The sequence below is a fragment of the Varanus komodoensis genome, unplaced genomic scaffold, assembly GCF_004798865.1.
Source record: "Varanus komodoensis strain SLA01 unplaced genomic scaffold, ASM479886v1 scaffold11, whole genome shotgun sequence".
NCBI classification, from domain to species: domain Eukaryota; kingdom Metazoa; phylum Chordata; class Lepidosauria; order Squamata; family Varanidae; genus Varanus; species Varanus komodoensis.
Window position 1 is genome coordinate 31,931,694 of NW_025335317.1, and position 25,589 is coordinate 31,957,282.

Below are 25,589 nucleotides of genomic sequence, written 5' to 3' on the forward strand. Positions count from 1 at the left end.
TCCGCTCCTGCCGCGCGGGGGAGCGCCCCGCGGCCCCGTCCTCTCTTGGGCGCCCCTCCCTGCCTCCCGCCCGCCCGCCCGCCCTCGAGCCCCCATGCAATTCGTGTCGGTCCCTCCCCTCGAGCCGGTGGGAGAGCGAGCGAGCCAGCGAGCGGCTCCGGCAAAAGTTTGCAGGCGAGCCACAGAGCGCGGGCGGCGGCGGGACTGAGCGGCTCTTCCCAGGGAGGGCGCCCTCTTCTTCCCGCGCCCGCTGCCAGCCGAGGCACCCGGCCGGGGCGCGGAGCCGACGCCAGCCAGGTAGGTCCGCGAGGCGAGGCGCGGCGGGGCGTGCTTGCGAGGAAGGGGGGCTGCGAGAGCCGGAGGCGCGCGAAAGGCGTGGGGGCGAGGGGTCCTGCTGGAGCCCGACCTGTGCGCTGCCCGTGAATCGATGGCTCCTGGAGGGAATGAATCGGGACGCGCCACTGCCTCTGCCTTCGCGCCCGCCGCCCCCTCAGGTCGGGTCCTCGCTGCGCTCTCGGGGAGCCGAGCGCCAGGGGCCCCGATCCGCCCCATCCTCGGGCAGAGACATAATTGGGTGCCTGAGGCTTGTAGCCCGCATTCACTCCCCCGAGAGGAAATTCTCGGGAATGAAGCTCGCCAAATAGCGGATGCAGCCCGCGTTGTCCCGCACGGGACGCGTGTTCGTGCGGGGCGAGGGGTTGGCGAATGAACCCAGCGGCTTCTGCAACAGCAGTCCTAGAAGGAAGCCGCGGGGCCTCTGAACCCGCAATCTTAGTCTGACGCCGAGTACACGTTCCTCACGGGCAGCTTCGGACGCGTGCCCTGCTAGCCCGCGAAGGAGCGGACGCGGCGCGCCTTGGTTCCCGTCCCGTGCGCGCCCCGGCAGCCCTGCCCGTTCCCTAGGACGAGGCGCGGGAATCCCGTTCGCGCTTCCGCTGTTGCTGGTGATGTGGGAAAGGCAGCACATAAGTGATTATATGTATTCATTACGTGGACCTGCCCGCTCATCCACAAATACTCTCTGGCAGGGTTATAGAGCACACGCAGAGCCACGGGGGGGGGGGGGGTTGTGCTTCAGGGGACTTACTTCCAGACGAGGTTTTTATGCCGCCGTCACCCGGCCTCATTCACGGATTTTATTGCGTGTGCGGGGCGTGGAGAGCACCGGCATTGTTGCAAGGTGCCTTCTGGTCGATAGCGCCAGGAACCTCGCTCAGGAGGCACCTTTGCCTAGGTAGAACTATTTTCCGGAGGGGTAGCAGTCACGATAGCGGTAGAAACCACAGGGAACCTTGTGGCACCTTAAAAGCTATCGGACCTGTCACGGACTACAGTCCACTTCCTGCAGTTCCGCTCCAGCCTGTTCCACTCCTAGCCCGATGCCTCCTGCCTGTTTGCTCTCCACTTTGCTGGCTGTCGCTTTGCTGCCCTGCAGTGCATCCCTGCAGTGCCACTGCGTCGGGCCGTGCTCTGTCTCCTGCCCCCAACCTATGGCAGCAACCTGGCCACGCAGTCAGTCACCTAATACCTGGCAGGACTTGAACCTAATTAATACTAATGGCAATCTGCTATGTGTGCAGCTGAGAAGGTGGCAGAGCTCGTATGCCCAGTGCCTGGGCAAACACAGTTTGGAAAAGGAGATGACCTGTAGCCTAAAGGTGCCTCTGGAGAAAGCCAAAGTTAACAATCAACGGAAATAATTATGAAGGTACAGAAATGATGCAATCAGTATCTACTCCTATAATATAGGAGGATCTGATGCCCAGCAGTGTGTGTGTTAATGACAGATGGTTTCAAAGTCACAAAACAGCCATATGAAATCCTTGGTTAAATTGCTACATTGCCAAAGGAAGAAACGGATTTGGAAGTGCACAAAGTTCAGGCACCATGATTAACTGTGCCTATAACCCCCTTCACTAAAGTGGAGTCAAGAAAGGAGCAAGACGAGGGACTGTGCCTGCCTGTCTGCAGACAGCATTCTTCTTACCCATTCTCTCCCAAATGCTCAACACGCAAGCCCTTGTTGTGCGAACCTGTGGTATAATTCTGCAGTGCTCCCTCTGGGAAGTTAGGAAGGACAAGCTGGATATCTTCTTTTGTATGTGGCTGCTGGTGTTCAGACTGGAGGTGTTAAAAATGACCTGTATTATGCAAATGCAGTTCTGGTCTATCTGAAGTTGGGTATTTCGGAATGTGTTGGTTTAGAGTTCACCCTATCTTGGCTGGTCTTACTGTCAATATTATTCCTATAAATGCACCATCTCATGCAAAACTCCCTAAAGCTGTCCGCAGCAACACACAGTAAGCTCTGGCACTCACTGAGGCAGGATAACTCCCATATGCCAATATAAAAGTCCCAGCCCAGTCTGGCCTTTGGTTTTGTCTTGCTGATAAGGTGGGTTCACTGTTCTACACTGGCTCTCTTGCTGGTGAGAACAGATCTGTTGCCCGTGTGACTCTGACTTTGGTGATACGAGCTGCCCCTCCTCTTGCTGTGATCAACAAGGCAGGAGATTATGAAAAGCAAAAGAGGCACGGAGCAGTAACACCAACCTCTTGATCTGTGTATGAAAAGCAGAAATCTTTTCCTGTTGGCTTCCTGAGTTAGTTCTGACCTCTGATCCTTATAAAGTGGTTCAGAACAAGAGCGGGGGTTAGCTAACAGTCCTACATTTTTGCTGGGCTCTGCTTCTCTTGTTTGAGTGTGATGACATTTCGGTTCCTCACAGCAAATTCTTAGAAAAGCTGCCTTTGAGCAGAACAGTCTCTCTAATTAACCTTTTGCATCTGTGATATAAAATGGAGCTTCAGCTCAACTTTGCAGGAATTTCTTGATTTTACTGTATAATTCCGGCTTCAGCCCCTTCAGCCCATTCTGGGCCTATTCTGGGCATTCACGGGGCACATTCTGAATACTTTGTTTCTATCCATCTGTATCCTTCCAGAAAGCAGAACTTGTGGAAAATCCTTCTTTTGTAGTACATTCTTAATTTTTGCACTTTTACAGCTAATTTTTTCAATGTCAGTCTACAAGGATTGTATAAATAAATGAATATGTTTCAGCATTATGAAAAGAACTGACCAATGTCTGATTTTAATTTGATAGGGAATGCTGCTTCTTCAGGTGTTTTAAAAATTTGGTGGCAGGAGCATTTGGTGCCATTGGATATAAAGGGCTTGAAGAGCAGATGGCCCTTTTTGGCTAATAGGTTGGGACATAAATCTAATAAATAAATAAATTTATGTGAAGGGGTAGAAAATTACAGAATGCAAATATTTAAAACTCTGACTACTGGGATTCACCCATAGATCACTTCTAATCTCTAAGCTTTCATAGAGGATTGTCTCTACATGTTTGAACATTTTTAAATGGCGAGAACTAGACACAGAGGTGTTTGTCCTCTTTCCAGTTAAGTTGGGATTCTCAGAAATGGAGATAAGTTGTAATATTCCACAATATAGACAGATTCCATGCTACATAGAGTAATTGTGGTATTGAAGATTTCCAGGCACAAAACTCCTTTTCCAATCTAAATAATCGCAACCCTGCCTTGTAGCCTAAATCTTTTGCAAAGTTGTCTTCTGCCCACCTCCCCCAGTGAACAATTATAATTAGCTCCCGCTTGTTGGATTATTGAGCCTTAATGTAGCAGACAGCCTCCCATCCCTTCATGTTTAGTGCATTTTCCTGGGCTCCAAGATCACCGCAGACGGGGACTGCAGCCGAGAAATTAAAAGGCGCTTGCTCCTGGGGAGGAAAGCTATGGCCAATCTAGACAGCACACTAAAAATCAGAGACATCACCCTGCCAGCAAAAGTGCGTATAGTCAAGGCTATGGTTTTCCCAGTTGCATGAAAGGCTGTGAAAGCTAGACCATAAGGAAGGCTGAGTGCCGAAGGATTGAGGCCTTTGAATTGTGGTACTGGAGGAGACTCTTGCAAGTCCCTTGGAGTGCAAGGCGATCAATCCAGTCAGTCCTAGAGGAGATCAACCCTGACTGCTCTTTAGAAGGCCAGATGCTGAAGATGAAACTCAAATACTTTGGCCACCTAATGAGAAGGAAGGACTCCCTGGAGAAGAGCCTAATGCTGGGAACAATAGATGGCACAAGAAGGGAACGGCAGAGGATGAGGTGGCTAGATGGAGTCACTGAAGCAGTCGGTGTGGACTCCGGGGGATGGTGGAGGACAGGAAGGCCTGGAGGAATGTTGTCCATGGGGTCGCGATGGGTCGGACACGACTTCGCAACTAACAGCAACAACAACACTGCATGAGTCTCTCCAGATAGATCCCCCATTGCTTGGGCCTAGAGCAGATCTCATCAGTCCCTCCATTGCTTGGACCTACATCCATATCAGTTCCCTTGCGCTACCAACACAGCAAAGGATGTGCATGTCATGAATGAGCCTGGATGCATTTGAGGAAGATGGGGTGCATCGTGGCATCTCCCATCCCTTTTCTGGAGTAATTCAGCTCTCATTGCAGCAGCTCTGGTGACAGGATCATCCTGTCTTCTCATGCCCCACCTGCAATGAACCCCAGCAAAGGGTCTGCCATAGATGCAGAGTCTGAGCCTGATCAAGCCTTTTAAGTATTAAATTTTGCTGGTGCCCAATGAACTTACTTTAAAGTGATGGCCGGAGTCCAGCTGAATCCAAAAGCCATATTCTCAAGGCCCACCTGTCCCACCCACCAATCTATTTTCTAGTGTCATGGATCTATTCCACAGAGTGCTGAGGGTCCAGTGGTGCCAACAGAAAGTGTGCGTGCGTATGCATGTGCTTGCATGTTTTCCTTCTCAGCCTGGCTGTCATGCTAAGACAATTTTCAAGGGAGCCTGCAATTAGAAGGGCTATGTCTCCCCCTCCCACACTTTGTAACACCCCTGTCCCAAATCTCTCCCTTGTATGGCCACTAAAATGAGGGGAAACAAGGGGGGGACCTTTCTATTGGTTTTGGGCAGCCTCAATGTGTATGCAAATTACTTGAAGAATTTATTTATTTGAGATTATCTGGATGAGAAATGTATTGGCTAGATTTGCCTGCTGTGAAGCTGAAATGAATCCTAGCAATTATTTCCAAGCTCAAAAATCTAAATTAGCTTTTGTAGATTTTATGCCTGGAACCCAAACTGTTAAAGTTCAATCCTATGCATTATTATGCCTATTATTATTATTAACAAGTCCTGTGACTCTTTGCATGGCTGGCTGGGGAATGCCGGGAGTTGTGAGAAGGAATTTTCCTGAATTGTGCCCTTCTGTGCTGGCAATACGCCTGACAGGACGCCTTATCCCCTAACCACTGAGGACTGGGAGTGGTGGCTATGCTTGTTTGGCTGTACATGCTCAGAGGCACTCTTGAAATAACCAGAAGGAGCACTGTAAAAGAACCCTACACAATGCAATAAGTGGGAGCTGTGATACGTAGAGCCCTGTCTCGGGGAACTAATTGTAACCATGTTGAGTTGAACGCTTGTTATGCTTGTACCATCACATGAGCAATTTTTTAATACGTCTGGATAGTCTACCATGCCATCAGAAATGCCATCTAATTGGTCTGCAATACTATGGCAGACTCTCATTTTGTTACCAGCGAGCACAGCGAGTCCATTGCATCGCTGTTTTGCTGCAAGCTCAGAAGAGGGGAGAGAGATTTGTTGCAGCCACGCAGAGGACACATCCAAGGTTGTGTGCACTGGACCTCAGGTTATGGCATCCGACACTCAACTTCTGCAACAATAGCCTTCCCAAACTGGCATCCTCCAGACGTTTCCTGACTCCACTGTCATCAGCCCCAGCCAGCACGGTCCATACTCAGGCATGCTGGTCCCTGTAGTCCAAAATATCTGGATAGCTCTGGGTTGGGGGAGGTTGCCTGCAGTGCCTGGCAAAAACAAACCTCAGCGCTAAACCAGCCGTCCATTGCCTGTGTGCTGGGAAGGAAGTCCCACTGTGCTTGGTGGGCTTTACTCTCTGCACTGGACTGCACCTCCGCTGGCTCGTCTCCTTTGCTGGCTGTGAAGGGGTCACATAAGCCCAGGTGGAAATGTGTTCTGTGCCTGTAAGTCTGTAGGGCATGGCAGGGACGTTCCATAGGCTAGTTATGGGGCTGGCATATTTCTCCCCAGCTCCAGGGACAAGTCAGGGGAATCAGAATCGATGGATGCGGCAGCTCCTTCCTTCACAAGCCTAGGGAACATTTGATGTTTCTCTTGCAGCTGGGAAGGATTTGTGAGGTCAGCATTATCCTCACAATGGAGGGACGGTGTGGTCAATCCGTCCTTCTCTCTGCACCCTCGGAGGGGCAGAGCCAGAACAGCCTGTGGCCCCCGTGCGACCCCCTCTTGTGGATCAGTGTAAATGTGTTTATCTGTGCATTTAAGAATTAGCCATTTCTGGAAAAGTTAAGCATTCTGCTTTAGCGGGCAATACAAATGGATGAATGCCAACATTTATTTATTTGCAACATTTCTATCCTCTCCTTCCCTCTGGGGGCTGAAGAAGGCCTAATCTGGCCCATGGTGGTTCCCTATGTAGCCCATGGTGGCGCTTCCTTGGAATCTCCCAAGGGGCAGGCCTTGGTGAGGGGCGCACAGCGCCTGGTGTTATCCCCAACATGAACTGGGGGAACAGCAAAGATGCAGACAGCTTGGGACTCGGGCAGTGCTGAGTGAGTCTGTGTCTGCACTGTGTGCCATCCCTATACAGTCCGTGCGTGCTGCACAAAGCCAGGAACGGGTCCACAAGTTACCTTTGCCCATGGAGGAGGACACGGCACGGGCTGAGTTCCCCCAGCTGAGGTGACTTCACCCACTCTGCATCTTCTCCTCCTGGGAAGGGTGCGACAGAGCTGCAGGGGCCCCTCTGAGGTGGCTGGAGTGCTCCTTCAGCCACTTATTCGGTCAGGGTGGCTTTGGTGCTTCGTTGTCTTCCTCTTCCTCTATTGCATTTATAACTCAGCTTTTTTCCTCTTGCAAGGAACCCAAGGTGTCTTGAATAGGTCTCCTCCACTCCATTTTTATCTTCACAACAGCCTGTGAAGGACCGGCCCAAAGTCACCCACTGAGCTTCATGGTGGAGCGGGGGCTAGACCCAGCTCCCTAGTCCAACACTCTGATCAACTCATCACTGAGAGTCAGTGTGGTGTCCTGGTTAAGAGCACAACATTGGGATACAGGAGATCTGGTTCTAGTCCCTGCTCAGCCCCAGAGCTCACTTAGCCATGGGTGACTTTGGGCCAGTCACAGACTCTCAGCCCAACTCACCTCACAGGATTGTTGTGGTGGGGATAAGACTGAGAGCAGGGGAAAGAGAATGATGTAAGTGGCTCTGAGTTCTTTAAAATAAAAAGGTGGGGTATAAACCTAAGAAATAAACGAATAATCATCATGCCACACGGATTCTCAGCGAGGCTTCCCCAGCTAGTCCCCTGCCAAAGTGTCGGCAGCTGCACTCCAACCAGGGGCCAGGTGCTCTCAGGGGCATGCGGCAGCCCCTAACCCGACCTGACTTGCAAACAAGCAGCCGGACTGATGCTCATTTGGCTCACTGCACCGAGAGTGTTTCCCCACCACTGGTATATGTGGTAGCGCACACATGGGCACCCTTTGTATCCTGCACAGCCGGCTGGGCTGAGAGGCAGTGCCTGGCTCACCAAGGTGGCCTCCTTGCTGCGTAGCACCTTGCACCCAGATCTCACCAGCCCTAGCCCAACCCTCTCACGCAGGGATGGGCAATCTGGTGCCCTCCAGCTAGTTTGAACTACATCTCCCACAATCCCTCATCATGCTAAGAGGTGTTGTATTCCAACACATCCGGTGGGCACTTGGTAACCAATCATTACACCACCTCGGCCCAGCATGAGCCCCCAGTGCATACTGGAAAGGATCTCCCGGAGCACACTGGATTTCCGCCCCTCCTCCCCGTGGGGGCCGCAGGGGGCGAGTGCTGCTGAGCCATTGCCACATCACCGCTTCATGGCCACACCACGAAGGGAGGCCCTGCGCGAGGGCCTTTGTGCTCAGCCTCCCGTCTCCACGGTGCCCTTTGTGCCTCCGTTCCAAGTTGGGCTGTGTCAACAGAGCAGTGGCAAAGGGTTGTGTTTGAACAGGCCTTACTCGCTCTGGGACCTTGCAGGCTGGGAAGCTGCCAGCACCTCCAGATAACAACTGTGGCTCTGGCCCACCTCTGACCCCTTGTACATGGCGGTGTGCAAGACCCCTCAGCCCCGTCCCAGCAGAGGGACTGGCGCCGGGAGGCCAGAGGATTGCCCCTGGCCTTGCCCCCCGGCCGGTGTGTGCATCTGCTCTGAAAAAGACCGGCAGCCTCCTCACCCAGCTTCTTCAGCCAGTGCAGGAGCAGGCACCGGCTGCCTGCCCAGAAGTGCGATGGCGGCAGCTGGGCCTCGCTCCTCCTCCCACCGGCCCCTTCTTCCCTTGGCAGTGGGGTAGCCAAGCTCCCCCTGCCCCACCAGCAGGCACTGGTGCTGGGGAGTAGCAGAGGCAAAGCAAAAAGAGACTGGGTTGGAGGTGAAAGATTCGGGCTGAAATAATGTGACCCAGATGCCAGCAGGACCCCCTCCTGCAGTGCGTACTCTTGGGGCCAGTGCTCAGCACAGGATTCCTCTTGGTAAATGAGCTGGCCGAGGCGTTTGCCATTGTCCTAACGGGCTTCCTCCTGCTGTTCTCTGTTCTCCCCATGGGAAGGCACAGCCGGCTCTTCAGGGAGCTGCACCTGCTCCCAAGCCTGGGCTGATGGGCCCAGAAAAGCCCAGAGAGCTGACCTGGAGTAGGTGGCTCCTTGCAAAACACCAAGCGCGAGTTGTGGTGGGCGCAAGACCAGATGAGCCTTGCTTTCAACACCCCAGGAAGGAACATGGGATATCTGCGACCAACCCATCTTGCCTTCAAGGCAAGCTTGTGAGATGAGAAGACAAGGGGTTGGATCCATATTTAAGGTGGATCAACTGTGCTGGTGAAACTGGGCTTCCTCCTCCCCTCCTTCCCACAGCAGCCCTTCTGACAATCCTACACAGAGAATCCAGAAACTGCAGCATGGGCAGAGCTGTGAGGGTCCCCCAAATCAGCCGACCTTCTAGGAGCAAAGCCCTTCCCTCTCACAGAAGGCATATCCTGGATGCTGCCCAAGAGCTTCTGTGCTGTAAGGCAGTCAAACTGGTTTGCCTCAACAGACAGGGACTTGGGGGTGGGAGAGGAGTCATTCCTTGGGAAAGGCTACTCACATCCCCGGCGCAGGTGCCATGCACAGAGGCACACTCGACCTTCTTCTGTATGATCTCCTCCTCCTCTGCAATTCCAGAGTCTACACACTCGTTGCTTCCTCTCCCTCCTCCTCCACTTCTTCAACATGTCTGTAACCAGAGCTAGACATGGTGGAAAGAAGGAAGTGGGATTATTTTGTTTGGAAGAGGGAAAAATAAGCAGTTGGAAGGCTCCCAGGGCATGTGACAAGAAGGTATGATGCAGCAAATCGTGTACCTCCTGCTTCCCATGGATTTTTTGTGGAAACAACAAAGATGGAAGAAGTGTGGGGGAGGGGACAGAGGATGGCTACTAGTAGATCACAGAGTCATAGAATAGCAGAGTTGGAAGGGGCCAGAAGGCCATCGGGTCCAGCCCCCTGCCCAGCACAGGACTCTCAGTTAACCAGCCCTCTCAGATGGTTGTTGAGACACTTTTTGAGCGTCTCTAGCGAGGGAGAGCCCACAACTTGGATGACCATGTTTGGCACCCGTGTAAAATTATGAGAGTGAAGCTGGGTACGGGCTTGAAAGAATGCTTTGCCTGGAAGCACTCTGGGATGGTTTCCTTTCAAATTAGGGTTAAGGTCAGCTCAGTTATGTTTGTTGGCATGAGGCTTTAGGTCTGCCTGAAAACTTGGAACCCTGTCTGGAATGCATTTTTTTCTGTGCACTGTTTCACATTTCTTGTCTCACTCGGTTGCAAGAAAAACCTGTTTCAGTCCCATCCTTATATCCACTCTTTATTTCTTAGCCTTTTCCTCAGAGCACCCTTACCCAGTAGATCAGCTGCCCTCATCTTCCAGTTACCACCCATCACGGGCAGAGGACATTCCATGCCACTGCCTTTCCCTTCTCTTGCACCCCCCCTTCATCTTGTCAGCTTGGTTTATCCTTCAGAACCCCTCAGATCACGTGGGATAAAATCAAGAGCAAGCAAGACAGCACCCCAGATGTCAGCAGGAGACTGGAAGTCCCAGCCTCCTCTGTTTAAACATTAATTTCCAGTTCATTTCCATCCAGCATAATTGCTAGTGTGCCATCGATGGTTTGGATTCAGGTCCCTCCTTTTGCCAGCAGAAGGTTACCATGGAACTCCCATGCCCTCTTCTCCTCGTTGCACACCTGTTTCCTCCCAGTCTGCTGCAGGTTGGGTGTGGTGGATAGAATGACCGATCTGGATTCAACCTGACATGTGGTCCTAACAGATAACATCACTGGTGGGGCTTGTGCCTCCTACCCAGGTTAGGAAACTGCATTCACATGTATTCACCCTTTCACCAGACTACATTTTTCCATTGCTACCCTCTCCTGCACCCAGGAGCCCCCAGCTACCAGTTTGTTGTTCCTCATTTTCCTTCCTCCCAGGGCCAGGCAGCTTCTTGTCATCATAATTTTACAACAGTGGTAGCTTGTCAGTCATTCTTTCAAAACTCCCCCTGTGCCCTTTCTGGTTTCCTTCTGGCGCAGATGTGGTTTTGGGTGCTCCAAGAAAATGAGTTCTTGAGATCAAAGAGCCTGAACGATCCTAAACAGTAAAATTGAGCCTGTAAGTGTCATTTAATTTGCAATGAAAATTCTTATGAAGTTGCACAGGGTTTTCCTCTGGCCTCATTTAAACAAATGTCATGTGACATTTAAGGAACAAGTTAAGAAACAAGTATCTAAAAAAAGGCTCAGGATACTTGGCAAACTGTCTTTCCCTAGATACACCAAGCTGATCACTAAGACCTTCCAAAGGAGGCCTTTGATAGTTGTCCCATGACTACCAGAGTGTAAATTTTTACGTGTGAGTGTGTGTATTGGCAGCACTGCCGCAGCGCTCCACACGCTCAAACAGATCCTGGCACGTGAGCCATCCTTCTCAGTAGCTGGAATGGTCTCCCACACGTGGCCCAAGAGGCAAAAACTGTGGTGACCTTTAAACACTTCTTGAAGATGTCGCTATTTACTCAGGCTTTCCCTGTTGTGAAATTATCCCACTCTATTTTACTGTTTCTGCAATGTTTTATATATAACTGACTGACTAGAGTCTCATGTTGCACGAAGCCAGCCTGGCACTAAGTCAAGAGAATTTCATTGTTCACAGACCAAGCTGTAATATGGCATACAGGCAGTTGGGCCCCTTGTGGGTTCTTGCTCCCCACCATCGCCAGCCTCCCCTTCCACACAGTATCCCAGGGGGCACCAGGGCTCAAGCTGCCTCACCTCCTCTTCCTGCCATGACTGTGAGCCCGCCTTGGCTTGCCAGGGCTTTTCCTCTTTTATTTTCTGCTTTCTAAGGTTGCCTATTGCAATCTCCAACTTGATAGTCAATGACAGTCCCTCTGAAGTGCCCACAAATGTCCCCCAAATGTAACAGTGGAAGGTGCTACTGCTGTGCTTCTCTCTGTGGATTGGATATATGCAGGCCTCCAAGTTTGGACGCTTACGTGCATCTGCTTTGCAGCACGCTGGATGGGACCCTCAGAGATCCTGTGGTACCAAGCAATATATAAGTAGTGTTTCAAACAATAGCCACGGCAACGATAATGATAACGTAGCCATTTCACCACTGCATGCATGAAAAGTACTGGGTAAATTGGATTATGCCTGTTTGCGACATCACCGAGATGTCCTAGCTAATCAGACATTTTTCTGCCCTCACTGTGATTTACTCTGTTCATTTTCACGCAGTGAAAGCTGACAACTAGGGCAGCTGAGGGTAATGAGGGTGCAAACTAAGAGGCAGTGGCGGAGCTGTGCAGGCAGGTGGGGGAAGGGCAGCAATGGCAGTGCTGGGACACCTGGCAAAGGTGCCTGCCTGGAGGTGACTGATCTAATGTGAGCGTTCCCCAGGGCCGGCTGGAGCTATTTGATCCCAAATGGGAAACGGGTTGTTATTGGCAGAGCAAGCCTCGGGTTGGCGCCACATCAGTTCCTGCCTCAGACATGCCCTCCCCTGCCAAGCATCGAAGCCCCTGCTGTGTCAGATTGTAGCTCCAAGGTTCGTGCCAAGCCAGCCATGGAGTGTGTGCCATTAGCGCACTAGGGGCTAATCCTTTTGTCTCTTAACAAGAGGGCTGCCTCCCCCATCCCCTTCCTCCTTTCCCCAAAGCCTTTTTCTTGAGCAATCAAGGTCGAGGGTGGGTGTGAGGGAGAGAAAGAGACACAGAGAGACACACACATACATACAGAGAGAGAGAGAGCGCGCAAGAGTCAGAGTAACTCCAATACTTGTTTGTGAAGGGAAAATGTGCTGTGTCGCATCCTCAGCAGTGCAGCTCATCCATCTCTGACTGGGCTCAAGAACTTCTCTGAGGCTCAGTAATACATTTCTTACAGCCTTCTCCTTCCCTTCTCCTTCTCCTTGTCTCCTTCTTCAAGTGAAAGGGCTGGAGAAAAGCCCTCCTGCTCTCATTATTTCACCCCAGAATTCATAATCCACTCATGTGGTCTTACTGCAAAAGCCTGGGGCATTTGTTCACAGCGTGGGGCTGAGATGAAAACATTGAATTCTCTGCAACAATGGCTTCCTTTCCGTGGATTGCTCTGAAATAGGAGACTAATGTGCAACTCTCAGTCTGCCTTGCCTTTGAGTAAGCGCTGCTGAACTTCAGAATAAGCATGCGTAAGACTGAGAGGCTCTTGTGATATAAAACCAGAGTATAATTCCCTGTGATGCAGGGTCTATGCTCATCTTCTGAATAAAAGACATAATCAGTGTCTGAGAATGCTGCCCCGGGCTGTGGCATTCAACACGTAGGAGAGATGTGCACTCATCGGCCACACTTGTCTGTCAGTTCATCTGAAGAACTACGTCATGCAAAGGTGATAAGGGATTTTTGGAAAGTTAATTTATTGATTATTATTTATTTTATTTATTAGATTTTTATCCTGCCCTGTTAGGCATAAGGCTAATGTAAATGTACATTTAATGTAATTTCAATTAAAGTCTCTGTGGTCAGATGGTGCTCAATGAAAAGTTCTTAAAGAACTCCAATGTGAAGTTGTTCAGTGGCCTCTTACTACAGGATTCATAGACAGTGCAGTAGTAATATTTCAGAAGGATCCCTCAGGATAGGAAAACTATATCACCAGCTTAACATTGGTCCCAATTGGAAGGCATTATTAAAGCCATTAAGCATGTGGAGCAACCCTTGGAAGAACCATCATCAAATTAAGCTTTAATGATCCACTTTTCTAACTGTCATTCCACAATTCAGCACTACTGAGTATCTTCAGTGTTCATTGATCTGGGTTTTGGGGGAGACTGAGGTTGCCCCTTAGCTATATATAGTGTGTGTAAATGTGTACACACACACTCTCTCTCTCTCTCACAAACCTTGGGCTTCCCCAGACACACAATTCCTTCATGTTTCTCAGTGGCTCACTTGTTGAGTTCTCTATTGGTAGCGGGGACAGGGGTGCATGTTAGGGCTCCCTTCCACACTCCTCCTTGAAAACAGCAGCCCCGGCTCTCCCCGTTAATGTGAAGCTGTATAAAACAAGTAACGTAACTTCACTATGCTCCAGATTTTCCCAGCCCCGGTGGCAGCAGCCACTGAATCAGGAAAATTCAGCGTATGCTACTATTGTGTGACTGAACTTACACAGGGGATTGGAGGAGGAGCTGCAGGGCAAGTACCCAGCCTCCATAATGCCTCCTCCTAGACTCAGTTATGAACGTCATTGCCACAGAATGCTTTTAAAGACATCACACAGATCCACGGAGGTTTGGCTCTGGCTGTTTTTCCTGATAATTAACAAACCTCCCTTTTGAGAGGTAGTATATATTTGCTTCTCAGGTGGTGCAGACAGTTATCAGGGGTTGGATCCAGAATAGGAGGGAGACATCCCTTCACCTGATTTTGGGGAACTCTGCTCCCCACAGCTCACCCTATTCAGCAGGGCCTCTGACTCTAAGGTGCAGCATGTTTAGGGGAGGGGGAGGGCCGCCATGGAAAGGAAGGGGTGGGGAAGCCCAGCAGAGCCAACCTAAATCTGCATCCAACTCCAGAGGAAGGTCGTTTTCATCACACACGACTTTTGTGGGCATCTGACAGGCTACTTCTGGAGATGACAGTGCTGGATTAGATTGTCTTTGGCTTGACTAAGTAAGGCAGTTCTTTTTCCTGTCACTATTCAGCTAGACCTGTCTGGAGTCCCTCCCAAATTTCCCAAGACCATTTCCCCCAGACACTCCAAGCCATGTTGTCCTTCTGCTGGGTGTTGGGGGGGGGGGGGTTGCCTGGAAAGATGGGACAAGTTTGTCCCTCAGTGGATGCTAAGACCTCTCTCTACCCCGCATGTTCATTGGTGAGTCAATATGTTCGTCTTTCCTCACTGCTGAGCTCTGCACCATGGCCTCAGCAGCTCTCAAGGTCTCACAGGTAGGACTGGAATAAGACGAAGTGTAGTTTTTAAACAGACTTCCACCAATATGCCCTGGCAAAGCTAAGCCCAGCTGGCTTTTACTGGGTTGCTACAAAGTCAAAAGGGGCAGGAATGACCAATCCAGTGGCATGGGGCTAGTGATCTCAGGCACCCAAAGCCAAACAACGAAACTTGGGCATGCCCCTGGCCAGATGCCATCTCCAGGAGAAGAAAAAATCCCTTATTTCCCCTTGCTTGTTTCTTGCTACTGAATCAACATAATGCCATGGCTTCCAAGTTGTAAAGGAATGCCATTAACCTGGAATCCATTCCTGGAGTGTGTTTTTGTTTAATTGTGGATGGTGCCACGCAGGGATGACGGCAGACGACATCTCAGTCTGGATGAGATGGAATGAGATATGAGACACTCACAGTGCTCCTGTCAGCCGCTTGCATAAGGTACATGGATACAGGCACAGCAACTGTACTCATTCATTCCTTCATAGATTCTTACCACTGCCTTACCCCTGGAAGTAAATTAAAGGCAGGCAACTGTGGGAAGTCCAGGCCCACAAATGTCAGGGGCACAGGAGCAGACAGCTATGGGGGCTGCTCCAGGGATGGCCATTATCCTTCTGGTTTGATTCAGCCCCGTGTGTGTTGCACTCCTTATGCATCTCACGCGTCTTTTCCCATACGAGACAAAGATCTTCCACCAGCATCCAAAGTACCTAAACTGCATGTTAGAACATTCTTCATATGAGGATTTGTTAAAAAAAAGTTAGCATACAGTCTGTTATTTAAAATCCAGGCACTCTGGAAAGGCTTGTTCCTCTCCCTCGCTCCATTAAGATTCTGGTGGTTTTCTCTCTGCTGTATCTATGAGGTATTTTTCTTCTCCTCCTGAGAAGATGCAATAGGAGGTCAGAATGGATGGGCTTGTGCTAAAAGGCATGAAATTTTATCTCTGGAAGGATAAGCAGGCAGGTTCTGTTTTCGCAGTTAGTGTCTAACCTTGTCATCATTTTCAGGTTCAAAAAGCATTTCCCCCCCAGATCTTACTGGCTGGTGGTCTTGAGGCCCAGAGGTACAGCACCGAGCTTGCGTGTCCGAGTTGTCAGGCTATGATCCCTCCTACAATGTCCCTGGACTCCCCTTATCAGGTCTTGCAACATGCTGCGGATATGTATGATGGGGCTAATAAGTAGTGGTTACATAGCCACAAGTATCCAACATCATTTTGCTGAGGTCCTTAGGTCATCATCATATTTCTCCACCTGCTTCTCTGGTCCGTTCATCCTAGAAGAGAGCCCCACGGCGATCCCGGCTCCTTCCAGAGGGGCCGTTCCTTGTGCTGCCCTTCATGCTTTTCTGCTGTAAGTTCTAAGCAGAGTTGCAATGGATTATCCCCCTAGTACTTTTTATATATAAGTGCATCTCATTTTGAAATGGCATCAGGCACACATTCACAGGGGATGCCTTTTTCAATGGCCAACTAGTCCTGCTCACTGTATCCTGTCTCCAGAATTAGAGGCAGCATGCCTGGGTCCACCAGTTGTGGGGCACGCGGGCAGGGAGCTCCCTCCCTCAGGGCCTACCTGGCTTCCCCCAGGCAGTGACGTGGCCACTGCGGGAGCAGACCCCTGCACCAGATGGACCCTGCGTCTGATCCGCAGGCTCCGCTTATGCACTTGGCGTGTTTCGTAGGCAGGATCAATATAGCATAGCCCTGTGGGCAGTGTCATCCCCTCCCTCTCCCTTTCCCATCCATCATTGATTACTACACACATCCTTTCCTCCTCAAATTGAAGTCGGTGTTTCTCCATGCCAGATTAGCACAGTGCCCTGTGTGCATGCAGTCCCTGTGTATGTTTACAGTGCTGGGGCAGTGTGATTGCCAATAGGAGAAAGTTTAAACATGTTTTTAGAAAAGATTCCTGCAACACAGGGCTGGAGGACTGCAGTGAAGCTTACTGCTGGGTAAATTTGGTTGCCAATTGGGTTGCAGTCCCCACAGTGTCACCGGAAAATGCCCCTCTCCAGTCCAGCCAAGTTCACACTCGGATTTAGTCTGCCAGCTCTAAGTCACCAGTGCTGGAACCCAAAGCTCCCCAGCTTCACAGCCTACCTAGAAAACTTGTTGGCATGATTTCCACTGCTCGTCAGTTGGCTCTGAAACTGGAAATGCTTGTCAAGCTCTAGCAAAAAGAAGGGAAATCCTCAACATTGAATCACAGAAGAGCGGAGTTGGAAGGGGCCATGCAGGCCATTGGGTTCAACTTTCTGCTGCTGCAGGACACCAAGTCACACCATCCCACTCAGGTGGTGTCCAGCTTCTTTTGGAATGTCTCTAGTGTGGGAGCGCCCACCACCTCTCCAGGCAGCTGGTTCCACTGTTGTATTGCTCTGACAGTGAGGAAACTTTTCCTGATATCTAGTCTGAATCTGGGTTGTCGCAACCTGAATTGATTATTCCATGTCCTACACTTCAGTATCCGTGAAAAAGGATCTTGACCTTCTTTGTGACAGTCTTTGAGGTACTGATAGAGTGATACCATGTCCCCCCTCAGTCTTTTCTTTTGAAGGTTGAACATGCCCAGTTCTCTGTCTCTCTTCATACAGCAGTATTTCCAGACCCTGAATCATCTTTGTTACCTTCCTCTGAACCCTTCCAGTTTTTCTGCATCTTTCTTAAATTTTGGTGCTCAGAACTGGACACGTTATTCTAGATGAGGTTTGAGTAGTGTAGCATATAGGGGAACTAGTACTTCTTGTGATTTGGAAGTGATGCTGCCACTAATGCATCCCAACATAGCATTTGCCATTTTTTGCAGCTGCATCACATTGTTAGCTCATATTGAGCCTTTTGTCTAGAATGACACCAAGGTCTTTTTCTTTTGCGGTACTATTAAGCCAAGTATTCCCCATCGTTTGTCACTGCATTTGGTTTCTTTTTCCTGGGTGGAGGACTTGGCATTTGTCCCTACTGAATCTTATTCTGTTGCTTTCAGCCCAGTGTTCAAGCTTGTCTAGATCACCCTGGAACTTCTTTCTGTCTTCCAGGGTGTTCACTATTCCACCCAGTTTTGTATCATCTGCACATTTAATTATCAATTCCTCATCTAGATAATTAATAAAAATGTTGAAGAGCACTGGGCCTAGGACTGAACCCTGTGGCACCCCACTAGTTACCTCTCTAAAGTTTGAGAAGGTGCCATTGCTGAGCACTCTTTGTGCCTGATTCAGCAGCCAATTTTGGACACACCTAATACTTGTCCTTTCTAGCATACTCTTCTCCATGGTCAGCGTTTCCCATGCTGCTTCAGTTGCCCTTTTTGCTATCTATATTTGCCTAGAGAATGCACTGCTCTTCTGGTTTTCCCTTCCAGAACAAGTTTTCTGTGGTAGGGAGAAAAGAAAAAAGCAGCAACAGGGGAACATGCGAGGATTAGAACTGGATGAAAACATCATCTTCCATCAAATTGCATAAATGAGGCTTGGCAATTGCACATTTTAAAAAGCTTGCCTAGAAGCAACTAGAGACAAACCTGTGGTAAACTTTCTGAACTCACTTCAGGCTGACATCATACTTCCAGGACATTGTAAATTGCTCCTACTGCTGCATTATCAAGTAACAACCCTGATACTGGATAGTGAAAATCCCCTTATTATCACTGCCGTGTCATGCACACCTATGTTGGAACAAGTCCCACGTTTTCTGAGCAGACATATATATATAATCACACTGTATCTCATGCTTTGGGGTGCATGCCTGGGTACTTTTGTGCATGTTTGTGTGTGTTTGGTCAAATGCTATTTTAAGTAAATAAAATTACCTATAATCTCTTTTTGTCACTGTTGATTATCCCTCTGATGATACACAAAACTGCAAGGAATAGAATTATTTGCCAGGCTGTGTTTATACTAGCAACTGACTTACTGTTCAAATGTCCACTATCTTTGCCCGGTCCTAAGTCTGGAAGTCAGCCTGACTGATGTAGGGCTCACAGATGGGTAAGTGTGTGCAGTCTTGGTTTAGTGATCAGCGAAACAACTAGAAACATTCGGCTCCAAGCACCTGTCGTATTTATATCTGGCCTCCTTTCTTGCAAGGAACCCAAGGCAGTTTACATAACCCTCTTTGTCTCTATTTCATCCTCACAACAACCCTGTGAGGTAGGCTAGGCTGCAGGTCAGTGACTGGATCAAAGCCAAACAGCAGGCTTCATGTGTCGAACATGGATGCTCCTGAGCCCCAGTTCAGCCATTGATGTTTCCACAGAAAGCCTTGCACACCTCCTTCCCCTGGCCCCAGCTTCTTGCCTTGAGCACCAACCCTTTGACGCTTTCCAGCTTTGGCCTAGTTGCCCCTACCCCGCATCCCAAAGGACTCAAGCGCTCTCCGCAGGTTGCGTTACCGGCACTAAGAGTTTTAGGGGTAGCCGGGGGGGGGGGTCCCGCCCATTGTGCCTCTGACCCCTCCCACCACTAAGGGGGTCCCTCCGCCGAGCATCTGCAAAATGGCATTGCACCCTCAAGTGGAAAGGGCTCCGCATGCCTGCTGCCAACGCGGGGGCGCTTCTGGGGTTCAGAAGAGTATGCAACAGCTGGTAGCCAGCTTTGCTAGAAGGCAGTGGAGCCAGCGTGAAGTACGAAATGGGAAGGAGGGCAGGGCAAGGAATGGGGCAGGCAGATCACATCCTGAAATGCTGTATGATAAGCCTCCGGCTGGGCTCCTGGCATCCCTACTCGGGGGTTAGTAAGTCACAAAGGAGCAGTGGAAGCAACACCACAGAGATGCAGTGGATCAGTTATCCCCAACCTGGTGCCCCCCCAGATGTTTCAGATTTTGACTTCCCCCCCAGCCCCAGTCGGTATGTTAAATGGTCAGAAATGCTGGAAACTGCTGACCAGAAGACATGGGACGAGCAGACCCAGCTGGGTTATTTTAAACTCCCCTGAGCTTGTGCTTCCGTTAGCATCCTCAGTTCACCAACAATGGGACTGATAGATATCCCTTGGAACGGTTCTGCTTTTGCCTGAACTTTGTCCAAGTTAAACAGGGGAAAGCTTATTAGAGCACGCGTGCTCACTCTCACTCACTTTCTGTCTCTCTGAAGACAAATGCCGCTAAATACAGTTATGCCTAAAAATAGCATAATTTCAGGCACCTGCTTCTCCAGCTCCCCCTCCTGTCTGCGCGGACAGAGCACAGAGCTCTCCGTCTGATGACAGCCAGGCATGTGGGTCAAAGCAGCCTCCAGATGGCTCTGCAAGCTTGCCTCGGGCTGAAGGTGTCAAGCTGGGGGGATCTAGGAGATGGCGTGCAGCGCTAGAGCAACAGGTGGCACACAAGGTGCAAATATCACGGGAACCGAGAGGAAGAGGGAAAGGCAGACAACAACGGCTGCAATTGGATCTGTGTCTGCAAAACTCCCCCTCTTCCCCCTGCCCTTCTGTGGACCCGATGATGTAACCAAACTTTGTGTTTGTGTATGTCGCAAAGGCTTCTGGGAAAGCCCCAGTAGCAGAGGAGGAAGCTCCTAAACTAAAGAATCCTGCAAGCTCCGTATTTTCCTCAGTGGTGTCGGGTATACTCTGCTCTGATTGGATCTCCTTGATTACATAGACTTGCAAATAAATCCCTTTTAAAGAAATTAACAAGTCTGGTGTTGCCACTGTTGTATTGTTCTTTTTCATTTGGCGATGAGTTATTTTCTTAGATTTGGTGTCTGTTCCTCACTTAGCATAAATGATCAATAACAGAACTATCCTGCTACTGCTTTCTCTCCCACAACCTTGTAGTCTGATCTTTTTAACAAAGTGTCAGAACATGCTAATTTCTTCATTCATATATCTTAACTATGCTATTTGCAGTTAAAATATGCAAGATAAATCTTTGCATGAAATAGGCTAATAGACCAAAGCAGAGCTTCTCATATGATGTCTAAACATAATTCAAAGTGCAACAATAAAAACCTAGAAAAAGCGGAACCACAACCCTCCTGATAAATCAACAGCGAAATGTTTATTTATATTCATACATATTTTCTGCTCCAAAAGGCTCCCAGAACAGCATACAGTGTAACAAAAACACAGTAATGAGATAAAACAGTCACTAATCTTGAAGAATAAATGAGCAAACCTAGAAACAAGATACCTGTCTTAGCAGCACAAAATAACCACATTTCAAATAGCTTATGAGGAAAGAAACCCAAAACTGCTTCCAAGCTTTGGAGAACAAAACAGCACAGTCTTGACTTAAGAACATAAGAACTTAAATTAGTACTGTGGGGAGGGGCTTCCTGTCTTGAGTTCCCACCAGCTCATAGCAAAATACAGAATTGGGCTTCCACTGATGACTTCAAGTGGGCAGATTAAGATGGAAGGGGGGAGCACTTTAAACACCCTGGTGGCAAGCCGTTTAAGTCTTCAAAGGCAAACAACCTGTATTTTGACTTAATTGGCCTTGAAAACCATCCCAGAGTCAGTGAGTAGTAATGCTGCAAACAGTGGGCCTTGATGGCTCTCTGGCCTTATCATTTTGTACCAGCTGCTGTGACCCCATTTAAACTGTGTTGCATCAGTCCAGCCTGGATCTGACTACAGCATGTATGATTGTGGTCACATCTGTTAGTTAGGACAGCCTCCAGCTTTCCTAGAGACATTTACACTTGGAAAACCACTAGGATTGACTAGGGATCTTACAAACAGCTTTTCTTCTCATGATAACATCTGCAAGCAGAATTTTCTTGCATTTCTCAGTATTAGCAAATTTAGCAAAAGCCTTTTGTAAATACACTAGATCTATAGAAAGATGAAAAAGTGAGTCCTAGATCAAATCAAGTCAGAGCTTTCCCTAGAAGCAAAAATGACAAAGCTGAGGTTGTCCTACATTAGGCACATCATGAGAAAGAAAGACTTCCTGGGAAAGATAATAAAGCTAGGGAAGGTCAAAGGCAGTGTCAGGATCCTGGAATCTCAATTTGAGAAGAGGGAATAAAACTTGGGTTCGTGGGAAAGACCAAGTGTCCAGACCATCTGAGGCTTTATTGTTTTACCCCCAAGGTTCCTGCCCCCCAAGGTTCCTGCAGTACGCTCATGATAATGTGTGCTGCATTACCTGGCAGGTAAAGGTGAACTCTGCTGCAAAGCTTCAATACCATTACAGGGCATTTATAGGTATACAGGTACAGGGCAATTGATGACAGAATGCAGAGATTACAATAAGATTCTGAGGTCATCACATATAGAACAGATAAAGAAATGTCAGTCAATCACACTGTAACAATGAGATCAGTATTGACACTTTAGTTGAGTAACTTGAACCCATCTCCAGGTCTGCTCAGACATGCAAATTCAAGCCACTAGAAACTATTCATGATAAGCTCAGACCCCTATCTCGCCTCTAAACATTCTGCATGATCAGGGCACATGAAGCCCTCTGGGCTATCAAAAGATTATTGTAAACTGAATTCCAACAATGACTATTTACAATGTATATTTGGGCTAAAATGGCCTACTGTAGTCTACAGCTAAAGGTGAGAGAAAGGAGCGGGGGAATGCCATTTTAAACAGTGACAGCTTGGTTTTGAGAAGAAAGACAGGATCTGATCCCACAATGCAAAGGCACACAGGAGTAATGCTTTTCAGACAGGATTTATCCAAATTTTCCCAACAGCAGACAGAGAAGAGGAAGACCAACTATGAGATGGATTGATTCCGTAAAGAAAGCCACAGCCTTGACTTTACCAGAGCTGAGCGTAGTTTCTATGGATGGGACATTTCAGAGGGCTTTCATGCATAGGGTCTCCACAAGTCCAAAGCTACTCGATGGCACTTAACAAGAGTAACAAACATAGGCCTTATGCAAACCTTTTTCACTCCAAAAGGAGAAGTACTGATGCAGGATTTCTGCAGTACTGGCAACAACACAGAAAAGGGTTCAACATTTTCACTTGAATTACTCAGATGTTGGCATTGGAAATTCTTTTGAAATGCCGAGATTAGCTTGCCCTTCTACAGTTTACACAGTAGCAGCAGGAGTTGCTGAGAGCCAAAGACTTGCTTCCAAAATCTATGTTTAGGAGTAATTACCTATAGGAATTTAAGATTCAGGTAAAAGGAATAACAACAGATAATTGACTAATCCACTGAAGCAAATAAAGGAAAAATAATATTGAAACCAACTGAAAAAAATGTCCAGCTCTCTTAAACCTTTTACAGGTTAAGGTTAGGATAATAGGCATTACAGGGAGCTGAATATTTAAAGTGCCATGTTTAACATGGATTCATTGAAGGACATGGGATGGATCCTTTCTATCTAAGCTCAGTTTTTGGAAAAGCTTGGCTTTCACCTGAGATTTTTATCCCTCGTATCTGATACATTATTTTCTTTAGATTTCTTTCCTATCTTAAACCATCAGTGACATCCTGTTGTTTTAGTCTTACACTGACACCGTGATTTAGGTTAAGCTGAGATACAATTGCCTTCCAATGTCAGTGTCACCCATGGGGCCTGAGATGCGGCCGCAAATGCACACATCTCAGGTAGATGCAGCAGAAAGCCTCAGCTAGTGTCTTGCCTCCCTGGTGTGTACGTCTTAAGAAAATAGAAGTCGGATTTCTGCAGTCACAGTGTAGAGACCTCCTCCGTGTAAAACAACCCGCGGTCTTTCCAGAAAGTTCTCCCTGTGCTGTGACTCTAAGCAGGCACTTTCTGGCTGAAGTTTTCAGGGTCCAAGGTCATTAGCTTGCACAGAGGCCAGGCACATGTTAGCCAAATGTGGAGGAGAGAGGCCACTCTGGGAGGAGAACATGCTCTGCAGTCACAGCTGGGCTGACCAGAAGCAACAAGAGCTCTCCCTTGCTCTCCCAGCAGGGCAGGGCCAGATTATCAACCTTGCTGGAGCTTCAGGAGGGGGCTGAGACCGAGTAGCTGACCAAGGATCCGAAACCTTCTCCGGCTGGGCTGGGCCAGGAAGAGGTGCCTCTGAGCCAGGAGGGAAATCTGTCCAGCTGGGCCAAAGGAGGAGAGACCAGGACAGGCTTTTGCTGTTTGTCATGCTGAGTGGAGTGATTTAGGGCAGAGGTTTCCCTTCACCTGGCCTACTGGCAGAATTTGCCACTCCCGTGATGGTGGCTGTGATTGACCCAGGCCTTCTGTTTCCGTTGGTGGGCCTTCTTTGGGGTGCAGGACCCCTGTGCTTAGGAAGCCTCTTGGGCAATGGCTGTCTCCATCCACATTGGGAAGATGGGTGCCTGAGGAAAAGAAGGGCTGGTGTGCCCCCCCCACCCCATCCCATGCCAGATGAGCCCTGGTTTCATAGCAGGTCGCAAGGTCTCAGACATGCAGGTTTGGGCGAGAGCCAGCCATTGCCAGATTCGACTGAACAGGCCCTTCCCGCAGTCTCTGAGGCCAGGAGCCTGGGCACAGTCTGGGAGAGGCTGTGGAGAGACTGATTCCTGCAGTGGAGAAAGAGGAGGCTCGGCCACGCGACTGTGCTCTCTCGCTTGGTTGCTCGCTTGCTCTCACTCGCTTGGTTCCACAGGGCTGCGTGATTAGGGAGGATTGCCAGGCGGGGAACCCACCAGTAGGAGCACCTGGCAAAGGACATGGGCCAGTGCAATGCAGGGCTGCCAGAGGTCCCTCCAGGGCCTCGGGCACTTCTGCCACCCAGGCAAGGGTCATCCGGACAGGCACAGCTGTCCATGCAAGCGGAATCAGGAGAGAGCTCAGCCCAGCAGCAAGTGCAGCTTCTGGTGCAGCCGGCTTCCTCCCACCCCGATTAATGAACTTCCCAGATCCCAAACAGCACTGGCAATTAGGGGCTGCTCGGAGGAAGCATGATTTTCCCAGGGCTAAAAATAACTGCATGGGCGGGGGCGGAGGCGGAGGCGGGGAGCTGGCTGCTGGACCAAGGGCTGGTGGCTCTCCCCACAGCCAGAAAGGAGGACTGTAAAATCTCCCTTAGGGAGAGGGGAATTGTACCTCTGCTGCCAGTCTCTACCAGTGAGGCTTTGCTGCCTCTTGTCCTTCCAGACGCTGTGCTGACGCCTGGAGTATCAAAACCAGGGAGCAAAAAGCCTTCCTTTCCTTTCCACACAGGGTAGCATGCCTCGGTTTTGTTTTATTTTCTATACCACCCTGCAGCTGAAGCTCACTCTAGAGCAGTGGTGAGGAATAGTTTGTCCTCCAGATATTGTTGGATTGCAGTTCCCATCAGACATAACCTGGACAGCTGATTGGACTGGCTGCGCAACAGCACCCAAAGGGCCACATTCTCCATTGCTGTGATTTAGAGCAGAGTCAGGAAGCACATTCAGAACCGCAGTAGCTGCTGTTAAGTTGCTGTCAAGCTGTCCCTGACTTCGGGTGAAGTCCTTCCAAGTGTCTTGTCCTTGACCGCCCTGCTCAGCTCTTGTAAACTCCAGGCTGCAGCTTCCTTGATGGAATTGATCCATCTCATGTGTTTGTATATCTAAATGTTAGGGCTTATTATAGTCCTACGAATTATATGCTCTGGATTTCAAAAATAGGTCATGCAGTCATTTCTTCAGATGTTTCAAATACAACTCTATACTAGCATCCTGCGAGCTGAAATTTTAATTTCATGGCAAGCAGTTCCAAGGAAAAGGATCAGTAAAATTTTTTGTTGCACATATTTGCACATAATATGCGAGGTAGATCCTTGAACTGGGAAATCCTTGGTTTAAATCTTACTTTGGGATAATGCTGAGCTAATCTATAGGGCATTGTAATGATCATCAAGATGGTACACATGGAGAGATTTGAAAAAAGTGCTAGATAAATACAGTCGTATATTGAGGAACTATTTCAAAACACACAAAACTAACTATGTTGACTAATTTTTTCCCCTCATAAAATCCCTATTTATGTAATATCTCTATTTGGCCAACCAAGAGGTCACAAAAATGTGCAAGTAGAGATCCCAAAATTGGACCAATATGGATA

At 49.0% G+C, this 25,589-nt stretch overlaps 1 protein-coding gene across 1 annotated transcript in view; it reads left to right on the forward strand.

The window, feature by feature from the left end:
• Nucleotides 1-240: 240 nt before the first annotated feature.
• GCGR (glucagon receptor) overlaps nucleotides 241-25,589 on the forward strand; it is a 46,592-nt gene continuing 21,243 nt past the window's right edge. The window contains exon 1 of the mRNA XM_044420032.1: nucleotides 241-301. The gene's annotated coding sequence lies outside the window, so the exon portion shown is untranslated. The remainder of the gene's footprint in view (nucleotides 302-25,589) is intronic.